The 25,497-nt window shown below is 43.3% G+C and overlaps 1 protein-coding gene across 2 annotated transcripts in view; it reads right to left on the minus strand.

Annotated features, from left to right (window-relative positions):
• The window catches only part of CYYR1 (cysteine and tyrosine rich 1), an 80,486-nt gene that overhangs the window by 27,234 nt on the left and 27,755 nt on the right, over positions 1-25,497 (minus strand). The gene's annotated exons all lie outside the window — the stretch shown is intronic.

Here is a 25,497-nt window from a genome sequence, read left to right on the forward strand (position 1 = left end):
AGCATCCCGAAGCGTTTGCATGCTGTGCTTCCACAGGAATAGTTTTGTCATTGTTTCATCTTAGGTCAAAAAGTCCTTCTGCTGTGCTTCTGAGCCCACAGATTAAGGGGAGCCTCCTCTTCTTGAGGATGCTTTGCAAGAAGCAAAGCAAATGCCCACTCTTTCACACATCTGCTGCTGCAGCCAGCACAAGTATTTGAGGCTTAAATGACTTCTTTTAAAATGGTCCAGAGGAAAGAATTTAGCTCAGCCCCTGAAGTAATGAATCAGACTTTCCTTGAAATTACATAGAGAAAGGAAACGAAGCCTTATTGCACTGACACATGGGAGAAAAACCTCACCAAGAGGCACTGAAGAGCTCCCGATAATATTGAGGGCAAAATCAGCCTTTCTGATGAACCCTAGTTCACTCAGGTTTGTTGTCAGGCACAGGCAGTGAAGCATATGTTATATGAAAGATGATATTTATAGCCTGCCCTTTTATGAAAAAAAAAAAAAAAACTCCAGTGACTTGCCAGAAATATTCTTACTCTGTGCATCTCTTCATCTTCCAACAAAGATTTCAAATAGCAATCTTGCTGGCAACTTTTTTACTGGACATTTTAATCAATCCAAACTGATAAGTTTGTCAACATGAATAAGATCCACTAGGAATTATTGCAATGTAGAGAATAAAAGAGGCACTGCAATACTACAAAGACAAATAGTAAAAGGAGTCTAAACCATAGTTTAGCTTTCCCATATAAGCGTGGGAACACACAGCAGACCTGATTTTCAAAATGCTGATAGCCTACTGGCTTCCAAAAAGTCAGCAAGAGTCAGGATGGATTCAATATTTGAAAAATCATACGGTCTATTTAGGAACCTAAATATGAATTTAAGAGCTTGTTTTTAGGCCCCAACTATTCAGGAACTTGGCCAAGATTGGCAGTACAATTACTGAATTGTATATCATAAGTAAACACAGACAATCTGCTGTCTTACTAAAATACACTGGCAGGGAGCTAAACTGCTCTCTGCTGTTATGTAGCAATGAATGAAGGGTATGCAGGCAGAGTAAACCTGTTAATATTTTGCAGGCCTAATTTATGAATCCTTAATTCATGGCAGCAAGCACCTGGCCGTAAAACCAGTAGCTCAAAACACTGATGTGATCAACTGCTTTGGTATCAACCACTATGAGCAACTGAGAAACAACCCCCCTCCACTGCTTCCACATCCCCGATAGTTTGCATCTAAGAAAAAGAGAGTCTGACGCTCCTGAAAGATGGGACCAAGAGACTTCGAGTTTTGCCATCCTGCTCCCTCTGGGAACATCATCTCTACCTTGAGAGAAACTGCTGTATGAGAAAACAGTTTGATTCAGGAGACACTTCAACACAATACTCCCTTCATTCCAGAAAGTTTTCTTGTAATACCACAATTAAAAAAATTAGGCATAATGCACAGTACCCCTGTTACAAACAACAGTGAATTGCTAGTGCTTTTGCTACATCCATTTAGTGGATGAATCACTGTGCCCTTCACTCAGAGCACTGCATCGCAGAGTCGCAGGGAACTGGTATGCTGAAATAATCCCTCTCCCAGGTGGAAGAAGCAGAACCAGCCACAGCTGACCACTGGCCTCTCGTACTGCATTGCGTTTCTGCTTTGTGCACGGTCCGCTGCTGCCCAGCTCCAGCATCCCAGGTACGTTCTGCCAGGCTGACCTGCTCAAATCCCAGAAACCACAACCGTTTCCTGCACTTCTAACCAGTTGCACCCTGAAGATAACCCAGCCTCCATTCTAAGGGCCGACAGAAGTGGGTAACACACAATATTGAGTGCACACTTAGCACACATAACCTTCCCAGCGCTCAATTAAAAGTTCTATATGAATAAAGCCCATTTTAAACACAGTTTCAATAGAGATTGTCTCAGCTGTCTCCAAAGGCAAAGGTGTCTCATTTGTTCCAGAAATGGTGAGACCATTTGGTCATCTGCCCTGAGCCACGGGAGAAAACACTCTTCATGTGTTGGATACCCCAGCCTCACACCCAAAGCCCACTCTCCCCTTTCACATCAACAGCAACTGCTCCAAAGCAGTATCACTCCACTAATTTAAATGATGATTCAGTGACAGTTTATGTAAGAAGTAAGAGTGTTCATAAAGAAAGGAAGAAAGACAAAAAAAAGTCCCATACCATCTTCAAAAGGAGTTTCCACCCTTCCTGAGATATTAAGCAGATACTTATGTACTTGCCAGCTTGCCTTGGGTGACAGAACTGAGATCCAAGGACTCACTTGCAGTCCTACAGCTTTTTCCTAGTGATGCTTTGGCGGTGTCGGCTGACTGGCACTATCTTGCCTCTGCAAGGAAACGGCAGCAGGGCAGGACACAGCTGTAGAGAGCCCCTTCTTGGAGCAGGTATCTGCCTGCATCTGAAATTCAAAAAGGGCTGAAATGCACTGGCAAAACTTCCAAGCTGGAAAAGGCCTCTAAACACAACTATATTAGAAAGCAAAACCCACTTCTGCCAGGCTAGCAAACCTGAGTCAGTAAGCAAAATAAGGAACATCCACTAAAGCATTCTTCTGCTGGTTCCCACGATAGGTCCTGCTGGTACAGCCATGAACCAGAAGCAAAAATGGTCACCAAAGAAAATATTCACCAGCTTAGTTCTGCTGACAAAACTGGTAAGTGCAAGTCATGCTCATGGTTCTGAAATCAGGACAAAAAACCGTTTAAATAGCTAGACCCACCGCTGCTCACGGATTCAGGTTTTCACACTGCAGTGGTAAATTTAGACCACCTATGGATTGTTATGCAAAGAGAGCCTGAGATACGGAGCAAAAGATGTAGGTCACTTTTTTAAATCCAGTTACAGCCTGACCGAGTACCAGCAGAAAGGCGCTCGCTGGTCTCGGTGGGCTTCAGATCAGATCCAGTGCCACCCATGTGAAACTGTTCCAGGAATCAAGTGTTTGCCTTGAAAAGGATCTGAGAGGACTTCAGGAGATGTACTCTCCCAAATACATATAACAGAACATATGTAATTCTATACCACTCTCTGAAGGTGAGTCAAAGCGTAAACCCATCCTAATTCAGAGACTTGCAGCCCCTGCCACTCACAACGGTCCCCAGTAGAACGAGAAGCACTCTGCCTCTAAACATCAGGCTGCACCTTCTCAGCACCAAATCCTGGCAGGATGACGGTCATGCAGTAGCTGTTCTGGGCACACAGCACAAAAATAAATGCTTGTTCTTTTGGTGGAAAGCCTATGGTATGACTAGAAGGTACGAAGAAAAATAAGCATGTATTTTGCATAAAATGGCAAGGTTTCTCTTTGTGCTGTTAGGGAATTCTTGAAAATAAATATCATGTAAGTAAATATCCCTTATTTTATATTAAAAAAAAAGCTTTCTTTGTCTCTCTTTCTCTCACTGATGTTTTAGACTTCTGTGTAGAGACACAGAGGGATACAGCAATTTTTCATGCTATAACCACCATAGAGCTGGTCAAGGGAAAGTACCTAAGAGGAAAAGGACACTGTAAAGCAAAAGAAGACCTAGAAACCACACAGCAGAGTCACATAACAACTAAGAAGTTTGAAATAAAGAGAAAACTTTGAAATGGAACAATTTGAAGGAAAACATTATGCAAAGTCCTTTACAGAAGCAAAGCAAATGAAGAGAAAAAGACTGCCACAGAAAAACAGTGCACAGAAAAGTAAAGATGTAGAGGGGGAAAAGTAATATTAAAGCTGTGGAAATGTCAAGAGACATTGTTGGGGTAAAACCCAGATATTCAAAGCAGCAGCTTTCCACCTGCATTTAGCAACATCCCTCTGGAAAGAATATGAATCTCATTCACAGCTTAACGTTTCTGGCCTACCAGAACACTCTGCAGGGGATCAGGCCTTTTGCTGGTGGCACCAAGGCCTTGGCAATGTTGGAGCCAGGCAGGGCTCTCACTACTCCTGCAGCCAGCGCGGCTGAGGTGCCCGGGGTCAGAGAACCCATCCCTCGGGGGAACCGCTAACTTGGTGTTTCAAACAAGTGGCAGAGGTGTCACCAGCAGTCACTCCAGCCTGCCGTGGCTATGGTTGAGACAACTGGCGAAAAGGAGAGAGACTGAAGAGCAGCCCCGCTCCTTGAAGTCTTAATGAGTGGGAACGGAGTTCATTTAAGCCCCTTTCCCCTCCAGAAGGCTACTACTTTGGGAGTTAGGCAAGCAACGTGGATGTCAAACTTGCTCAAGATGAGTATCACCTCTGCAGTCATCTCCAGTTTGGGGACAGTGGACCTCAGAGGCCTACAAACCTTATGGCTCAATAGGTTAGTGCTTCCTGAAGGAAGAATGATTACTGAATAGGCATAAATTATCAAATGCATTGCCAAAATTTGGGAGCCAGGTATACATGGCTTGCACTGCTGAATGGCAGGGACTTTGTAGTCCGTTGGCCTCTGGTTTTCCTTCTTGAGTTCTGCCCCAACTTCACAGGTGGTATGGCGTGGAGCATAAAACTTTGCTGGGGAACCTGCTTTATTAGTGCAGAACTGCAAAGAAAATTAAAAAACCTTTCACTCAGCTTTTTGAGAAAGCCCACAGACTGTAATGCAAAATGTTTTAATCGCACTGCCACTGAGACAGTCCCTCCTGAGTTGGCCCACTCCACCTCTGCTTCCCACCCAGGGATCCCCATCAAAGTGCATGTCCCAAAAAGTGCCTGCATGGGGGCACACGCAGGTCTGGCTCCAGTTACGGGTCAGGACAAACCAGGCGGGGGCACAGGGGGACAGATGCCCGCCCGCCCAGCCTCACTGCACCAGAGACCTCCAGCCACGCCCTTGCATCCTAATGCTGCTTCAGCCTCCCCCCAAAATCCCTCTGCTGAGACTTGGGTTGGCCCCCTCCCCTCATGTTTGCCTCACTCATGCCTCCACACCTGCACCTCCTCAGCGTGCCGGGACAGCCCCAGCTGCTGGCGCTGTTCTCTCCATTTGCGCGCCCTCCCGCGTCCCCACCTGGCAGCAGCCCTTACCCGCTGGGTGCTGTGGAGGGAGTGGGTGCTGCCCAGGGCTTTGCTGGCTGTCCCAGCGCCCCTGACTCATCAGCTTTGGGTTGTGCAGCCCTCACACCCCTGCCCTTTTTGCGTTTGTTGTCCTTCACAAGCAGATGGTTTCTCTTGATTCCCATTTTTCCTTAGCCTGGAACACCTTTAAAGGCTTTCTTAAACTCGAGAAGCCACCATGGGCAAGTAGCCAAAAAGATGCCTTGGGAAGAGCATAAGAAGAGCGAGAAAACTTTCTCTCCTGGCCTCCTTCAGTGATCCACAGCTCAGCAACTTTCTGACCCAGACAGGTTGTTTTGTTTTTTGACTGTATCACTCAGTGGATTTCTCCTCTGCAAACCTGCCCAGCCTCCTCCTGAGCTCATGTAAATTTTAGCATCCGCAGCCTCATGTGGCAAAGAGCTCCCCTGCTTAATCACATTACTGAAGAACTGTCTCCTCCGGTCTATTCTGAACTGAACGCTCAGTAATTTCACCCAAGCCTCCCAGCTCTCAGCTCGTCAGCCGCCAGCTACCCGTGCTGCACTGCCCATGATTTTACAGACCTTTCCCATTGCCTGGCAGCCACCTCCTCCCCATCCTGCAGCCTCCTCCCCGTCCAACAGCCCGTCCTACTTGGCTGTTCTGCGTACAGGGACTGCTTCGTGGCTCTGATCTCCCCGGCCACCCCTCCTTGCACCATTTCTCATCCTCTTCTGTTGTTTTCTGAGAGCTGCAGCAGCACCATGTACGACACAGAGGCACAGTAATGTTTGCTGTTTTCTTCTCTATTTTCTTCTTAAATAACCCATGGTATTAGATCTGTTTTTTCTTGACTGTCAAACAGTTGGGAACTAAGGTTTTATGGCACTAGTTACCATAATACCAAGTTTAATTTCTGAGAAGTAATGTCAGTCCAGAGCCCATCAATTTTTGTGGGAATTTGGGTTGTTTTTCCCTGTATGCATGACATAGTGTTTATGGGCGCTGGATTTCCTGCCATGGTGTCTGGACTCGTGTCCTCTACCTGAGCAGACAGGCTAAAGCTAGCACAGGTGAACTTAAGCCACTTTTTTTCCCAAAGCCCAGCTCACTCTGTAATACTGTATCAATTTAGAAACTATCACTGCAGAAGTGACAGAGCTCCGCACCAGAGATGCATTTATATTGGCATAAAGGTCTTTTCATCCTGTAATAACTCACGTTAGCAATTTTACAGCAATTTGACTGAGTATGGCAAGAACTTGTTAGAAGCATCTGAAGATCAGTATTCCCACTCTGCCTTTGCTATATTTCATTACCATATTAGTGCAAGAAAGACGTGCCACTCTCAGTCTTCACTTTGCTCAGCTGATCTCTTCCATCTCATCATCTTTCCTAATTTCCAGTACTTTTTTAGTTCTCCAATTAATTTATTGCCAACTCTCTGTATCTGTGATTTGCTGGCACTGCATCTCTAGAATAATATTAATAATAATGCATGCAATACATTTTGGAATACTACTGCTAATACTAATAAATACCCTTTAATTTTTTCTCCTTTCAGGCATTCAAGAAGAAGCTGATAAGAGATTTTTTAAAACTCATTCTCTGAGATAAAATAAAATAAAACAAAATAAAATAAAATAAAAATCAATCATCTTTGATCTTCTGATCCAGCCACTGATGTTTTGAAAAAAGTACTCTTTGAACTCTTATTCAGACTTGATGCTACCTGGAGGGAGGAAGTGTTGGGCTATTTATTTAATCTGGTTGGCAAACCCCAGTTTACTTGGACCAACAGCAGAAGTGCAGCGGGGTGACACGTCGTTTCCTTCTGCCTCCGCCGGAGAAGGTAGACCCGTTCTTAGGGGTTTGTCTCTCTCCACGGTTGTCCCTTTATTTTCATAAGGACAAAACTACATAGTGAGTGATCATCTGAGAGACTGGCTTTGCTGTCCAGGGCATTTTGGCTTTATTGTTGGGGTACCTTAAGAACCCCATGGCAAAATGCATTGAGAGCAGCCCTGAGGAGAAGGACTTGGGGTGTTGGTTGACAAAAAGCTCAACACGAGCCAGCAGTGTTGCAGCCCAGAAAGCCAACCGTGTCCTGGGCTGCATCAAAATAGGTGTGACCAGCAGGTCGAGGGAAGTGATCCTGCCCCTCTACTCTGCTCTTGTGAGACCCCACCTGGAGTACTGCGTCCAGCTCTGGGGGCCCCAGTACAGGAGAGACATGGAACTGTTGGAGTGAGTCCAGAGGAGGGCCACGAAGCTGATCAGAGGGCTGGAGCACCTCTCCTATGAAGACAAGCTGAGAGAGTTGGGATTATTCAGCCTGGAGAAAAGAAGGCTCCGGGGAGACCTTGTAGCAGCCTTCCAGTACCTAAAGAGGGTCTACAGGAAAACTGGAGAGGGACTGGTTACAAGGACATGTAGTGATAGGACAAGGGGTAATGGCTTTAAACTGAAGGAGGGCATATTTAGATTAGGTATAAGGAAGAAATTCTTTACTGTGAGGGTGATGAGGCACTGGAACAGGTTGCCCAGAGAAGCTGTGGATGCCCCATCCCTGGAAGTGTTCAAGGCCAGGATGATGGGGCTTTGGGCAGCCTGGTCTAGTGGAGGGTGTCCCTGCTCATGGCAGGGGGTTTGGAACTAGATGGTCTTTGAGGTCCCTTCCAAACCAAACCGGTCTGTGATTCTGTAATTCTATGATAAAAACTGATGGAGGGTACGCCATAGCAGAACCAGCAGACTTCTCACCACAGAGTTTTACAACCCTGGAACACAGACACCAGGGTAGTGTGGACTGAAAAGCAATCCACTTGGGAATCAGTTAAATAGTCAGCTAGCTGCTGCCTCCTGTTTTAAATTAAATAATTAATTTACAGAGTATCAACTCAAATAGACCAGGCCTGTTTTTGAGGCTTTACTTTGCAAGTTGTACTTAGACAAAATTCCTGCTAGTACTTCCTTGAAATACATGTTTTACCGCAGGGAGGAAGGAGATGATTGTCTGCTTCCGTAAACAAATCCCACCTGCCTGTTAAAACTGGGTACAGACTGTACTTGGACAGTATTTCCCTTCTTTTGCTCCTACTTGGTTGTATTTAAGGTGTGTTGTTAATGTTTAATTCCTTCCAAATAGTTTCCTCTGTGCCATTCCCTCTCTACCTTATTATTTGCAAGATTATTAACTCAAGCACCAAAATATCCTGAATAGCAGCTGTACAATAAAAAGGTAGTGGGTAATTATTCCAGTTCCTGACCTCCCTTCTCCCCGCTCCTTGTGGACAGGTCATCACTTTGAGATGGCTCCATATTGTTAAGCTACATGATCTTGCAAAAGTTTAAAGGATAGTACGTTCTGTCTTTTAGTATTACCAGTGCCTGAGCAATAGGGTAACTTCTACAGCTTGTTAAAAGGCTGCTGAGCCACTGAAGCGTAACTGTGGCACACTTGCAAAACCGGAGAAAAAATCATATAAACGGCAAACCTAAAGGATCTGTAATTACAGCTTGTTCTGGTTTGGGCTATCATCGGACAGACTTTTCAGACAATTTGCCATTTGAGAAATATGTAGACATTTTATGCTTACTTCCTTTATGCCAAACCATACGCTTTTCTCCCCAGTGCACTGCCAGAGGTGTTGCTTGGCCAGTAGTGCTGCAAAGTGCTTCAAATAAGTGATCCTGGAAAGGCCAATGTAGCTGCTACAGTAAAGGGAGAGTAGAGAAAGCAGGCTCTTCCTCTAGCTGGTCCCCAGACTGTTGCCCCTGCCTGTGTATGACAGGCCTGGGATCCTCCTATTGCCCGAAAGAGAGGGGGTGGAGGGAGGGATGGCATCGCTTCCACCTTGCTTAAGACTCAGTGCAGGGCTGGCTCAGAAATAATTTTATCGACAGAGGGAATGATGCATGAAATATAGCTGGGAGGTGCATGCCACAATATAGCAAGCACAATACTTAATACACAGTGGTGTTACGAACTGATCATGGCTAAGCAAATACATTTTGATTATTCCCAGCCTTTTCATCAGACTAATATACGCACGTATGCGGATGCTGGTTTTGAAACACTGAGTCTATCTGTCTGGCAGTTAAAATATTTCAGAATGTTGCCAGGATGTGGAAAAAAACCACACCCCAACAATGCATATTTAAATTAAAATGAGATTAAAAATCTCAGAAATACAGTTGGGGAGAAGGGAAAGCTTTTTTTTTTTTTACCTTAAACGTGAAGGAATTCTGAGTAAGATATTGCAAGGTTTCCAGTTACCACTTTTCACCCTCATGCTCTCCTGCTGCTTCTCTGTCCTTGTTTTGCAGCAGCTCCTCTGGCCCCACCTTTCCCACTCAGATATCCTGTGCTGCTCCCTGCAGTCATGACCTTCCCTTGCTCTGTAATGTGCTTCACATGCTTCCCTGGAAAGGAAACAGAAGCCATAATGCAATTTCCACTTTTCAAAATGTTCCTCATTGTGCTCATGAATCCAAGGCCCAACCTGATGTTGACCTCAACAGAAAATTATGGCACAATTGTACCTAATGTAGTCTTTGCTTTAATTTCAGGATTTTTATTCTTTTTATGCCTGCAGTCTGCATTGCTGGATGAGCCTGCCATTTAAAACACTTTGTGAATCAACACCGGGAGAGGCTGAAACTGCTGCCCAACTTCCAGCCCTCTGAGCATCAAGGCGCTCAAGGCCAGGATGATGTGGTGGGCCTCCAAGAAGATCACAAAGTTAGTAACCCCCAGTAACAGTTCGTGTTTGGCAACAGAGTAGAAACGCTTAGGAGAATCCCAGGAATATTATCTTTCAGGTAATTCTTAACATACTCTTTCTGACAGCGATTTTATTTATACCAGCTTCTGCAAACGCTTGACTTTGCACGGTCCATGAGCTCAGTGCAGGAGAATCCCGCAGCTCCCCTCCTGGGAAGCTCTTCCTGTAGGAGACTGACTTTACTATTGTGACTTCTGGACCTCTTGCCTGTCAGATCCTGAAATCTCTGAGCTATTGACAGTCAAACCTGCCTAGTTTTACCCAGCCATGCATCTAGAGTGTATTTTTACCTGGCCTGAAGCCAAGCCTGTAAAGTCATGGTTGCCAGAAAGTTGATAGTTTGGCACCTTTTAGCATGCCTGCTGCCTGCTTTGCGCCTGTAACAAACCCCGAAGCCAGCCACGCGTGATGTGATTTTGATGTGCCAGAGAACATCCTGCACAGGCCTAACTGTTTTTCGGTCAGTGAAACAAGTGAGCAGGAACTACAGGAACAGGTGAAAAGACGGGGCTCTTAACTCTTGTTCTGTGAGGCAGAGGAGCACCAAGGCGGGACGGAGGTGACACACAGATTAATTAATTTTCCAAGAGAAAGAACTGTGATGGTTGTGATGAAGAAGACCAGTTCCTCATGATTTCCAATGCGATTGGCTAAACAGAGAAGTAAACGCTAGATGTGGAGACCAAAGGAGAGCTCTGTCACACTCCAGGATGTCTTCTGTGTCCTCCCTTCATTTTCTTGTTGTTGGCCTTGGTGTCTGTCTTCATAGTTTCACACCACTCTGCCAGTTCAGATTAACTTCACCTGCAAAGTTGTGCATGGTGAAGGCACAGTGAAGGCCTGTCCTTACTGTATTTAATTTTCTCCACATAAGACTGTTTCCTTCTCAACAGCCTTGTGTGCACCACTACCCCGAGCACTGCGGCACAGGTTGTAGTTTCTGGCTGAGCTATGAGCTAATAACCATCCTCTGCTGCCAAATTTCCTTTGGCTGAGACAAACAAACCAATGAAAGAAAATGAACTGGTTCTTGGCAGAAACCCCTCTACCCCTTAACAACCACACCTTTGTATTGAAGTTTCTGTAAAATAACAACAAAAATGATGACAAAAAGATAGTAGTAGCACTCTCCTGTGTGTCATTTGGGTGGCAGGGTGAAAGAGGAGAGGCATCAGCGTGACTTTCCTCAGCTGTTAAGACCTGGGACCTGATCCCTGGACAAGGCATCCTTCAGGCTTTCCCACAAGCGCTTGCGCTGGCACAGCAGAGACCGGAACCGGGTGGCTCAGGAGGGCAGCACTGCAAAAGACTTCCCCTGCCCCTTCCCAGTGGCATCACAAACATACCAAACTCAACTGAGTCAATCTCTGGCTGAAACTCAACAACTGAGTGAACCGAGGTAACAACGTGTTATTTCCTTGCCAGTTAAATCCTTTCTATGACAGGCTTCTCTTTGAGAAACGAAATGCCACTGAGTATAACTCTAAGACAATGTTTCTATCTGATTTGCTAATGAAAAATTTGGTTGTATTATGTAAACATAGCTCTTCTAGGCTGTGATCCTGGACTTTCTAGGTTCCCCTCGGGGGCCCAAAGAAGGCCATGGTTCAAGCATTCAGTCTCAAAATACTCCAACAGAGGCAAAAGCCCAAACTTGGTATCTTGCATTCAGTCCGTGCTTCGTATAAAATTGCATGTTGCTGACTCAAGATCTCCTTCCCAATTATGGAGAAGTTGAGGCCAACAGAAATATTTTTTCCTTCTTGGTGGTCAGCTCTGAAGACAAAAGTAACCTAAATGCCAATCTAGTAGCTTATGTAAATTACTAAGACATTTTTAATATTGAAAGATTTCTGCCTAGATGCAACATAGCCCCTAAATAAGCACTTGGTGAATCATTGCAAAGTAGTGCACAATCAGCTCCCAACAGAGACAGCACAAGTCAAATATGAGCTTTCAGAGGAAAGAAGACCACAGAGTGCAGAGGGAGAAGCCACCACGCAAATGCCACAGACCAGATATTACAAAACAGATTGCAGCTCTTTCTTGTGCGAACTGAACTGGAAGACCACCATAGGGACCCTCATCCCTGCTCATTCGGCCCATTTTTCAGGAGTCCATCATTCTCCCTCAAGGGGGATCACAGATCTTCTGGCATCTAAGGATATATCCTCATCACCTATTTAAAAGTTGCATGGGACCCCAGATCATCCAGAGCAACTACTATTCAGGAACACGCTGTTTCTTCATAAATTGCCTCTCTCTGAAATAAGTACTGTCTTGGGCAAGATCAGCACACACCTGAACTCCAGGAGTGCAAACTGTATTTATCCACAACATCACTGGAAAAGCATGTGAAGAGTATAAACAAATTGACGGCTCCGGTTCCTCCATGCACCTTCTGGAAAGACCAGTAATGCTCCTGCTCCTTTTAATGGCTGACACGTGGACACCAGCACCTTGAGGGAGGGAGCACCGGGCCCCACTGGCTGAAGCAGTATCAGGGCTGCTGCCAGTCACCTGGTGACTACATCTGCAACAAGAAAACAGCTTTGAGGGCGAAAAGCTGAGCCCTTTCAAGTTCCTGCAAAGCTCAGGATTGCACGTGTCATGCAATTCATGGTCCTTTCCTAACCAACAGTATTATTTCATTTGTACTCTTTCACTGACACTAGTGAGCTATAAATTACTGCCAGAGCAAAAGCTTATTAACTCTTCTTTTTTTTCCTTCTTGGAGATTAAGGGAGGAAGGTGAGAATTTTGCCTTTTTATGCAACAGAGAAGAGGAAGATTGTCACCAAAAATCCTTTTTCACAACAACAATAAAGTGAAGATAACATAGAATAAGAAAGCAATAAAATACCTGAAAATTAACAGATGCCTGCAAACAACACTACTTCATGGACCCGAAAAGAAGGTTTTTGACTTTTTCAGAAATCTGATTCCCAGAACATAAACTGTGGCCCCAAAATGCACTTATGATTTATTAAATTTCAACTCAAATTGGAAGATTTCACTTCTTCTAGAATTCTGTCTTTTAGATAGACAAATGAAAAAGATGTAGGATATTTTTGGACATTGAATAATCTAAAGTTATTCCTGCAAGATCTGGGAGAAAAAGTCTGGATTAAGACATTAAAAACCCAGCATCATAAATGATTTGATTCCATTTTAAAAAGAAAATCATAAATTATGTGCATTGCCCGAGTAATAGTGCAATAGCTTTTTAAAAAGGCAGTGTTAGCTAGGGCTGTATATTTTGAGTCTAAATAAATCTATCTGGGCTTTGAATTATCCAGCATAGGGATTTTTCCCTCATATCTTCCAATAAAAATAATAAGATGCTGAGAGTTTAATTTTAGAAATTCTGGAGCAGAGTGAAAGAAAAAAATGTTTTTCATCTTCTCTTTCCATCTCCTTTTTCTAATGTACTTTAATATTCAACTCTTACCCCTGTGAAAGCAATAAAAGAGCCTCTTCTGCATTCTTTTCTGCATCAGATTTATAGCACCAATTCCGTTTTTCTTTCTTATTCTCTCTTCCCAGGTGCTGTGTCAGAGTTCATGAGGACCACAAAGACCCATGGAGTCTAAGCCAGTGGGCGTTCTGGCTCTAAGTCACCATTTGCAAAAACCTACAATGAACTTGAAAGTATTTACATAAGTCTTTGCAGGATTCAAACCTTATTATGTAGCATAAGCAAATTATGGTTTTATTGGTTTGGAATACCCTCGTTAAGCATGCATGAAGTGCCATTTACAAATGTAAAAGGAGTTAAGTGCTTGGATATATGAATCATTTTATGTTTCTGGAGAAAAGGAGTATGAGTCAGAAAACTAAAAAAACCTGAAAATTAAACTGTAGTTACAAAAACATGCTGTGGCTCTTAACAGATTCCATAAAATGATGAAAGCGGTTTTATCTGAAGGCAGCTATGCTGAGGATGCAGAAGTCACCACACAATAACAACGTGTGCACACGCTACATTAAGTAACGTTGAGCTAGATGTGACCTCTTCCACCTCAGGAGCTGTTTGGGGGCTGGAGAAGAGCCAGTTACTGATGAATCAGCAATAACTTCCCTTGCAAGTGCATGAAATCCTTGCTGATCTGCCTACATGGCCCGGGGAAACCCCAGCGAGCAGCAAGGGAGAGCAGATCGAGGACCCAGTCCCTTTGTCCCCTTTCCCAGGAGACGGGACAGCATTGCTGATTGCTGTAGAGATGTGCAGGAGACACACCTTTGCCCCGGTCCATTCCTCACCATTTCAGTGTCATTTTACCTTGCTTTTTATGCTAATGAGATGCAGCAAATAAAATACCCTGATTTCTTTAGGCTCAGAGCCAAATGCCTTTTACCCTCCCATGCAGGGAAGGTAAGAAGCGCTCTCTCCAAGGGCCTCGCTTGGAAACCTCAGGAAAGAACTTCAACATATGCTTAGGTTTAAATATCACATTCCCAATGAAGTCAATAGACACCATGTGCTTTGCTGAATAAAAGCCTAAATCCACTGTCTCTCAGACAATTAAAATGTTATCCTTCCATTTCAGTTTTGCCTAAGGTAACAGCTTCGACGCTCGCTCGACTATTTGAAAAGAAACGCTTTGCTCCCTCCTCTCGGAAACGCAAGGAAGCCTGGCAGAAGGCTCTCCCATGCTGTGATTATCACATCGACAGTAGTTAAACACAACTGGGAACACCAAAGCGCAGCCAACCTTCAGGTGTCCTTTGCCATACTGCACGCTCTAGTAAGTTTGTGCTCTTTAACAGGGCTGAGCGTTCGTCATGGCTCTGTGAAACAACAACGGCATCCGCAAGCCAGAAGGGCTCATATCCATGCAAATACATCTGGCAGCAAAAATAGAGACGTAGCGACGATCTGAGCTATTTTGACAGAACGATCTGTAAACATAACATTTTGCAAAGTTTTCCTTGAGGCTTTAAGTACTGCTGTTATGTCACGACCTGTTACTAATCTAATCTCTACACCATTTTGCGAGTGTGAAGGAAGTGACTGAATGCCGTTATATGGCTTGCAAAATATTCAACATCAAATGCATCCACGACCACTAAACCACATATTAAAAATACAGTTTTCATTAAGATATATGCTCATGGGGTCAATTTTCTTTTCCAAGTGTCACAGTCCATTACAGTCATTTCAGACATATGTGCAACTGTTGGAAAGAGCAGACAGATCAGTCAATAGCACGGTGAAGTAACACAGAAAAATGTTTCCCCAGGAAAACGGACTGAATTCTGTCCTTTGGCATAAATTAAACCCCACTGATTAAACAAGAATTATACTCTTGAATCAAGAAATCCACTTTAGCCTACACAGTTGACAGGAACGCTGGGATGCATGCAAGGACATGGACTCTGCCACACAGCAGCTCCCCAAAATAACTCCAGTCTGCAAACACCATCACTTAAGAAGGGATCAAAAAAGCTATTTTACAGTTTTATATCAAAATGGCATATGCAGGATCAATTCAGAAATATATTACTACAATTAACACGCTTGTAGAGGAAGTTTGCAAAAGAAAAGATTTTCAATGACCAGAAGAGTGTGGCTCTGAACAGCTTTCCAGAAGATGCAGCAGGGGTTAGCTACTTGAGAGGTGTGAATATTGAGCTTGGCACATTTATGAAAGCAATCACGTGATGGGCTGCTTGTGATAGCAGCAGCCCGCTCACAGTGACCTGGGAGTGCAACGCAAGCAAAAGTTCTGAATTCAAAGCTGAGTTGCAGAAGGTTTTAAAAAAAATATATATGCAAAGACATCAAAAGGACTCACGTCCCTCTGAGTCAGTGCTAAGTCACCAAAGCTCTGGGAAAGCTCTGGGCTCAAAGATAGAGAGGGAGATCTAATTAGCAGCCTCCATTCCAAACTTCTCCAAATTTTCAATGTTTTTCTTCCTGAAGCAGCTGCATGCATCAACTGTTCCCATACAAAACACAGGAACACTCTTGTATTAAGCAAACATTTAGTCCAGCACAGATATTTTTATCCCGTTAGGACAAAGGGAGGTGAGATAATACCCTTGGACAGGTCTCGTGTCATGGGAGTGGCATTTTTGGTCACCTGCCTGATGGTACCAGAAGCATGTCATGGACCAGCCAATCTGAACCGCCCAGTCAATTAAACTGATTGTACTGTACAGCAAATTTTCTGAGGTACAAAGTAGAATTATGCTTCCCAACTCTGGGGCAGACAAGTAGTAAGTCACAGAAGAAAAGAGTGATGTGAAGCAAAAAAGCAGATGATACAATACGGCAGAGAAACTAAAAAATGGGAATCTAAGAGCAACTATATTGAAGAACCAAAGAGACTAATAAAAGAAAGAATTAATTGGTCCTCTCCATGCCACTGAGGATCTCTCCTTGTGCCTTTCAAACTTCAAAGGCTACTTGCCCTCAAACAGGCCGAGTTGAATGCAAAGGTCCTGACTCAGCAAAACACTTAATCACTTAGAGTTGAACATATGTTTAAATGCTTTGTTGCACTGGGACTCCAGCGCTTAAAGGGAACGAGGAAAGCAGGAACAGAAAATAAGTGGCAGTATGTGGGACTTGGCAGAAGCAGCAGAACACACTGTGTCCAATACGTGACTTGAGCTGAAATGGAAGGAGGCTGGGAACAGTGTTAAGAATTAACAGAGTTTTAAGTACCAACAGCCTAGATGACATAATGGCTGAGCAGGTCTAATCCTGAATTTAAGTGAAGCTAATGAGACACACTGATTTCTCTAAAAGGGATCAGAGTTTTATGAGCAGTGGTGCTCTATCTTGGGATTGTGCCTTGCTTTTCAAACAATGACCTTGCCGCTTCTCACCCTTCACGTGAATAACGAACATTTCTATTGGACTGAAGGTTTGGGACAGGCACGCATTAGGAACGTGACAGCAATGGCACACACAGATTGTGGGAGTGAGCAAGGGTGGGGGCGATGGGAGGGCCCAATTCTGGTCGCCTGACACGACAGCATCCAGAAGTATGAGAAATGCACCAGAAACCTGCGGCTGTATCACCTGGCACACACATAGTCCCACCACAAGACGAGATCTCATCATGGGAAGCCACTACATTTTGGCCACACGATAAAGATACATCCAGGCACAAATTGCAAAAAGGGTGATGGAGAATGAGACCAGCAGTTGAGTAAGGTGTCAGCTGCATTAATTAGCAAATTAGTCACTCGTAATTGAGGAAATTTAATCACTGCACAAAAGCAAAGCGCCACCAGGACCACTAAAGAAAAATTTTAAGACTTCAAAAAGAGCAGGAAAGAAAAACATTATTGTGTATAATGAAGAAACTTGAGAAAACAGGGAAGAATATGAAGGTGTTTTATCATACAGTTCTCATTTTCAGGCTTTTGCAATGGACAGTTTACACTCTAAGTGGCTTTTTTGCAGTTTTGCTACTTCATACTTCTGCTACATATGTCTGCCTGAACAAAAAACATGACTTAACAATCAGGTAAATGCATTTTTAGCTGCCTGTCTTTAATGCTACCCTCTTGACTGCATCACTGAATAGAAGGTAAAGTCGATACGAAACCCATAAAGCAAGAGAATACGATGACCGGTGTATATGACTTAATGGTGTATTTAATGGACGCATTTCCTGCCATAAAAACACACTTGTGCCTTTCTTATGACCTGCCAGCTTGTGAGTAATGAAGTATGTGATCTTATAGCTACTTAATTATTGTAATGTTTCTGTAGTTCGGTTTTACTTAGGAATTATTTAATAATCCTGTTTTCCACACTGTGTTTCTACCCTGCTTTATCACATAGATAATTACAAAGAAAGAGATTTACAGCTTCTTTTTTCTGATCAGAGAATTCATGTGGATAAAGTAACATATATGCTTGCATATTTTATAAGACCTGAATTTCAAACATCAGGATATCACTTCATTTGCAGCCTTCATGTCCTGCACTCACCAGAGACGACAAAGCTTCTAACAGGACTGTGTCAATGACAAACCACCACTATTTTTAAGAAGCAATTTGCATTTTTTGAAGTTAATATAAGAAAGTAAAATAAAAAGTAGTCTCTCTGTATTTCTAACATCTACGATATTTATTTTGGAACTACTGTTCAGTACTTGCCTCATAGTACAGTCACCACAGTAAGTATAAATATTGCAGCTGCCAAAGAAGTAGCATGAAGTATCCAAGGAATCATTTCAGTCCCACTGTGCTTTTGCTTTCCTTTATCAGCAACTTATCTTGAAAGGTGTTTCATCTATTTCAAAATGTTTTTGCAACCCCCTCATTTCTTTAATGGGTTTGGGGATTATGAACAGACCCTCCCACCACAAGGGAATCTGATAATGCTCAGATAAACATCTGTTTAGAGACTGAAGGTTATGCTAGACCCATTACCAGATTACCAGTGGTCTGGAGACCCTGTTGTAGACACTAACTTTTGGGAAGCAGAGAAACAGATAAATTAAATCCTTCCATTTCAAAACAGCAATTTGATGAAGTGCATTTTCCTATTTTTCTCCCCTCAAAAACAGGGTTCAGGAGATTTCAGAGAAAAAGGTTTTCACCACTAATGAGAGGATTAGCTGAAAGCTCATATGATTTAAACCATGGTGTTCCTTTCTTCCTATTTAATTGTCAAAGGGAACAGCCATGTTTAAATTTTGCCTTTTCCTCATTTACTAATTGGACAGAAAGCTGTTTCATTTAGCTTATTTAGTGCCTTACAGAAATAAACTCTACAAAAACAAAATGTAAATCATGTTCAATCATTGACAGTTTAGACTACCGGCAAACAGTTAGGTCTGATTTGAAATAAGAGAGAGTTTAAATGCATATTCGATCCAGAAGTCATGATCAAATACTCTGCTTTTCCTGGCCTTACAGCTGGTCTGGATTTCCGGAGATGCACACCAAGTCAGAGGTTTTGACTGTCTTTGACTGGTGTTTTGCACTGAACTTCTGGTCCTGCTACTCAACCTTCAGCCTCAGGTGAACAAGCCACCTCAGGGTGAGGGAAAGCAGGAGGTGGCGAGAGAGAAGATCTCCTTACCTGCTTCCTAAAGAGCCTCACCTCTTTTTAATTAATTGACTACCAGGCATGTGTGACAATATTCACAATACGGAAAATAGATTCTCCTTTCCTTCCAGAGGACAAAAAAGTTGTTTCAGATCCCCAGCTGGCTTGAGAGGATGGAGGTCTATGAAAGCTGACAAATATTAATGCAGATATTCACCAGCCAGGGGCCAAGCTCAGAGGCTTTTAGAATAATTTCTCCTGAGTAGCATTCAAATGACCCTTACTGTACTTCCTCCGTGTAAAACTATGGATGATGACAGAAGAATTATTTTCTCCAATTCCTACAGCACTGTACCGAGCAGGTATCCACACTGCAGCCGACTGAGGAACACATGCTGGAGCAGGGGAAAAGTGTGGTGAGAAAGGAGTGGCAGAGAGGAGCTGATATGGATACACCACAGTCCCCACTCCCCGTCCTCTCTGTGCCAGTCAAGATAGGGAGGCAGAGGAGCTGGGGATGGAGGAGTGAAGTTGAGCCTGGGATGAAACCTGGGGTGGGGGTGAGGTAGGGGGAAGGTGTTATAGTTTTTGCCTTTGTTTCTTACCATCCAACTCTAATCGGCAAAAAATTAAATTAATTTTCCCCTGGTCAAGTCTGTTTTGCCCATGATGTAATTGATAAGTGATCTCTCTGTCCTTATCTTGACCTTTTTCAAGGCTTTTTCACCTTACTTTCTTCCACCTGTCCTGTTGAAGCAAGGGAGTGAGAGAGTGGCTGGGTGGGCATCAGGCAGCCAGCCAGGGTCAAACCACTGCAAGCAGACAAATGATCGAGAGCCCTAAATCTAATTTTCTTCAATGATTCTGGCTTTCAGAGACATTCCAAGCTATCCAAGTACCCAGCACCTATGGCAGAAGGAGTCAGATTAGAAGGGAAGCTCTATCTTAGAAACCCTCAGGACTGGCCCCTAGCTGCCCACTCCACCTCCTCCCCAGAGATTCCCATCCACACTGCAGGGACTGCTCAGGTTTCTGCTAATTACTTACTCAACTGCCACAAATCACAGTTTGATGTATTTAGAAAACACAAAACTGGAGCAAGTTTACCTTAACTGCATAAAGCCTGACTGCCATTTTAGGGCCAGGGGTGTAGTTTTTCATTAAATATCTGAGCTTTTTTTATTTGTTTTGGTAATGTTAACGTGACCTCTGAATCAGGGCAGTAGAAAGTTCTACCACTTCCAAAATTTTCTGCTTGGTGAGACCAAATACAAAGCAATTCACTATAGAGACATCAGAACTGGTGCAGACCAACAAAGAATACATTATATTTAAAAATGTAACACACAGGTGCTCAGAGGTTAAGCTCACCTATTCTGGTCTCAAGCTGACATGACATAAAATCAGAGGTAGAACAGCTTTTGTGAATCTAGCTGAGGGAACAGGCCATTCATTTAAATGTCATCCTGAAAAACTGGAGATATGTGACAATAGTTTAAATAGAAAGCAAAAATAGAATGGGGGCCAAAAAAATCCCTATTTAGCACTCCAATAACATTTAAAAAGACTTGATAGTAGCTGGTTAACCATGGTTTCCAGAAAAACAAAAATCTCCATGATTTAATGTGGAAAGAGAAAAATAAAGACAAACCCAGCACTACAAAACAAAAGGAAACACATTCTCTGTCTTTAAGGCTAAACTCAGCAAACACCTGTGTATCATTTAAATTTATGAAGACAAAGCTACATCACACCCCTCACAAATACCCATGCCCACCCTACTAACCTTCCACAAAGAAACCTTAGGCACTTTTTTTAGGATGTGTGCAGCATCCTATTATGTGGAGCTGGAAAGTAGTGCTAGAAGGGCAAAGCTGGGAAATGCAGCCAAGAAAATCATAGCCTAGAAGTTACAGTGGTGGCAGACAGAAGATTTGCTGCTGTCCTGGGGCTAACGGGGAGAAGTGGATGATATTTAGTCCTTTCCCATCCTACCAGTCTCCACTCCTGGGGACAGGATCTGAGTCAGTTTGACTGAAGCAATCAAATAAAATGGAGATGTCACGCTGGAAGGAATAGCATGGCTGGACAAACTAGAGGTCACAGGCTGGATTTTGCCTTCAGTGCCTGTCTTCTCTTCACTATCTGAAAAGACAAATAGATTCTTTATATATTCACTGCTATGTAGCAGGTTTGCTTTGCCAAGATAAACACTAGAAATCACATTTTTTAAGCTGTGGAAGTTGATGCTGGTGTCCCTACCTGGGTTTTACAATTCTTGTTTAGGACAGCAAATTAGCTTTATTAAAGCACTGCTGTAAGGTAAGTAAACATCAACCTCATTTTACAAAAGAAAAGGAGGTACAAGAGGTTGAACTGCAGCAGTTCCTGAAAAAGAACCCAGAATTTCCAATCCTCATACATATTAGCTGCTTCCCACAGGCATCCATCTCCCTATTGCAGAATAAAGCTTTATAATTTCCAAGTGTTTTACTGCATTGATGTGGAGATACTGAAAAGCAGTGCTAGAGGCTTCCTCAACAGAGCACAAAGATCCGTACAGAAATGCAGAGTTTGATGCAGGCTGTAGGATCTTTTCCTTTCCCTTAGCATATGCATTCAAAGGGTCTAACACATAAAGAATGTGCTTCAGAAATTGGTGCTGAGCTGGAGTCCTCCAGTGATTCAGTCTGACTCCAGGCTTGAATTTCCTTCACTATTTGAAAGGAGTTCTCATCCAAAGAGGCTAGCAGTCATAAATAAATGTACAGCAATTTGTGGCTACCAGCAAATTTCCATGATCCAATAGTTTGGATCTGGGCTAAATACGAACCAAAGCTGAAGAATTTACAGGTCAGGGCACTGATGTATACAAAGGCTGTCAATAAATGGAAAAGTGCAGCCCCAGAACGTACTACAGGTAGTTTCAATCTCATCCAGGCATCTCAAAAACAGACTGGGTTTATTGGGTGCTTCTCCTGCCTCAGGCACAGGACACTTAACTGCAAAACTAATTGACGTGCTCAATACATAAGCATTGAGGGCTGCAGATATGCTGAGCATAGCTGATGGAAGTAGTAAATTTCAGGCATTTCCCCCCTTTTGTACAGTAACCCTTAGACTTTTTCTCCCCCTTTGACTGGAGGATGAATGGAATGAGTGAATCCAAGGCAAAGAGTTTTGTAGGTTTGTGTAGAAGGGGAGGAAAGGGCTCCAGCTTTCCTGAGGTCCAGGTAAATACAGAATACTTCTTTTACTTGGCACGAAGTCATGGGGCAAGAAACTGGGTGGAATGGACTCAGTCCCTGGAAGAAAAGACATAGGTCTTCTTACCTATCATCTGTTAATAAACAGGAATAAAATCTGGTAGTGCATCCCATTCTTCATAGTGTTTTGCACTTTAGTGTGGTCATTTACATTCACGCGAAATGACAGTAAAAAGTCTGCAGATTAGAAGAGTCGGAGTTTACACCCACTTTGCTCCTGTATAAACATGCAAGATGAAAAGTAGTGGAGAGGGGGAAGAAATAAATTGGGCATTGATGGTAGAAGTGGTAGGAAAAAGGAGGTTATAATGCTTCCATGAAATCCTCATGGCAGACTGTAGAAGAGTCTTTCAAGCGCAACACTGAGCCCTTGCTATGCTTGGACCCCATCATGCCCAATGGGCTATGCATGGCCCTAAGCCCTTGTCAATCTCTGTGGTGCTCCTTCTTTCACACAACTGGTGCTGTAGCAGAGGGTGAGTTATTTGACAAGCAACATGCATTTCTCAGATCATTATTACGTGCTCAGACCTTAAAACCCAGGAGTGAAATGGTGGCACAGATGTAATACAGGAACACAGTGCCCGCTCCCCTGGGAATCTTAATGGCACTGCTGTGCACTTTTGAACCAGACAGAAAAGTCAAGAAGGTATGTAATAAAATATAAGTGAGCTTTTGCAGAACAAGTCTGATCAAAATCCCCGCCAATGTGTTTCCCCCCCTTTATCATTTCAGTTCTTTTAATCTTTGTGTCAACTTCCCCATGTTTCAAATAAACCAGGAACTATTAATGCATTTTCTTTCATTTCAGGAACCAGGCAGGCTCTTGGCTTGGGACTTGGTGACTGAAAACAGTTATTTTGCCTCAGCATTGAGTCTGCATGAACATAAAATGCTTTGGAAGCCACGATGGCATTAGCAACATAATTCTTTCAATGTTATCTATGCGGTGTAAATCCAATCTTTTTTTAAATTCATTGCCTGCCAGGCAAAACTATTCATGCATAATACATATCTTGGACTTGGACACAAGTTTACTGACATTATATTATTCCCTATTTCCTTTGTCGTGGAAGCTCTGCATTCCTGGCAAACAGGAAAAAAAATAATAATCTTACATCTCTCATAAAGAAATACCTCTCAACTATGTCTTTATGTACCATTTCTGAGCACTGACTCAAAGCTTGGTATCAGTATAAGAGTTAGTCCTGTTCTTCCTTTTCATAAAGTTTTGAATTTGTTTGCATGGTTCATAAACTACCTTCAAAATGACATTAAGAGAGAGCATGCTTTACAACAAGCTCAACCACAGTACAAGTAACAGCATGTGTTACAAAGAAGGTATGTATCGGTCATTCTTGGGGTAATTCTAGCTGGAACAAAATAAAACATTAAGCAACTCTGAGGTAAGCCTCTAATTTTCCTCTGAAAGCTGTAAGTCTACATTCTGCTAATATTCTTCACACTTTTATAAGGCAACACAGTGTCACATTTGAGCTTTGCTTTGTCATCTTTTTGAACCTAAGCTTCTCATTAACCACCTTGAAAACGAATATTGGCTCCCAAGAAGAAATGTGCATACATGTGGTAAGGGCAGTGCATCCTGGACATTACAGGGCTGCAGAGATTCAGGAAAAACAACTTCAAACCATGCCAGGCCGACTGCCTCTGTGTCAATAGTGTAGTGCCTGCTCATGAGGTTTGCAGACTATAGAAATTTTGGCCTTACTGAGTGCAGTTCTTACCTCTGGGCACAGATGATCAGTGTCTGACCCATGGGTTGTTAACAATGGAAATCCTCCCGGTTATGGGAAGTCCCAGGACCCAGCATCAGGTCTGCACTAAGATGGCCCACCCCTACCCCTCATCTCCATGAGCATGACAGAAGAATGGCCAAGGATGGCTTTGACAGATCATAGAATCATAGCATGGTTTAGGTTGGAAGGGACCTTTAAAGGTCATCTAGTCCAACCCCCTGTAACAAGCAGGAACACCTTCAACTTGCTCCGAGCCCTGTCCAACTTGACTGTGAATGTTTCCAGGGATGGGGCAGCTACCACCTCTCTGGGCAACCTGTTCCAGTGTTTTACCACCCTCATCAGAAAAATATGTCTTTCCTATATCTAGTCCGAATCTACCCTCTTTTAGTTTAAAATCAAGTAATTTCTAGGGGCTAGCAGTGGGTCAAAAGTAAAAGAAACTCAGCCTTTGAGATAATTAAAGACAGCCTGTAACCACGTTCTAAGTTGTCCCACTGGCTGCTTGGGGGTGATTCACCTGATCAAAGTTATTTTTAAGGTGTTTCCAAGAAGGTGTTTTTGAGGAAGTCAGTATGATTTACACTCTTGGCTTTGTACTAGATAATAGTAGAGTGAGCATGATAAATATGCAGAATTAAATTGTGGAGCAGAAATCAAACTGGCAATGGCTACTGGCATGGGCCTATCAAACATTCAAGCCTCTGACCCAGGTGTATCAGGTTCTCCCCCCATAGTTAATCACATCTGAGTGAACATTTCTTTCCAGGATTATATGGAGCACAATGATAGTACAAGGAGTACAATGCAACATTTGTACTAGCAAATTATGCAAAATATCACCTGACAATTTCTTGGCAGTTTCAAAATAAGGAAATAGAGCTAAGAGGTCTTTAGGGTGACAATACATCCATTGATGGAGGGAAGCATTTGGTTTTCCCATCTCACCACTGTGATTTTTTTAAACAGAGTAATTGTCAGAAACTAGTCTGCTTCAGAATCTCAAATGACAGGGCTCAAAGACTTCCTTGTTGCTTTAAGTTCTTTCTTTCACTACACCTCCGTCCTCTTGGTTTATATCCCTGTGCATAGGTGTTTGCTCGGTTAAAGCCTAAGACAAAGAGATGATACGGCTATTTCACAGGAGCTACTCAGTGAGGGCAATCTTGGGTCCGTGTATCACAGGTGCAGAGGGACGTGCCTGCACCACAGCAGTGGCACATAAGGTGAGTTCGCAGGCTGCAACAGTGCTGCATGCCCTGGCAGCTGTTTTGTAAGGGTCCTGGGGTAGTGGAGTTAAACAGGACAAGAAGGCAGTCGGTATCTGAAAGCATCTGTTCCCATATAGGGATGGGCTGCAATAAAATCCACTGCTGACTGAGGCCCCTGCCACCTCTGCAACATCTCTGAAAATACCAGTTTCATGTGGAACCTCTGGAGCTGTTCCAGAAAGTTACTCAGTTTTTCAAAGTGCAAAGCAACAACACGAGTGCTGCTACTGCCGAGCCAGTACCCCCCAGTCATGTTACCTGAGCTGCGGTTGTGCCCTTGGCTGCGGGGAGCAAACTTTTCCAAAGGAAAACAGTCAAGTGCGATAGACATGTGGAAAAGGCCAGCCATGCAACCCTGAGCAACAGCTTGCATCAATGCA

The sequence above is a fragment of the Balearica regulorum genome, chromosome 1 (genome assembly GCF_011004875.1).
Source record: "Balearica regulorum gibbericeps isolate bBalReg1 chromosome 1, bBalReg1.pri, whole genome shotgun sequence".
Classification (NCBI taxonomy): domain Eukaryota; kingdom Metazoa; phylum Chordata; class Aves; order Gruiformes; family Gruidae; genus Balearica; species Balearica regulorum.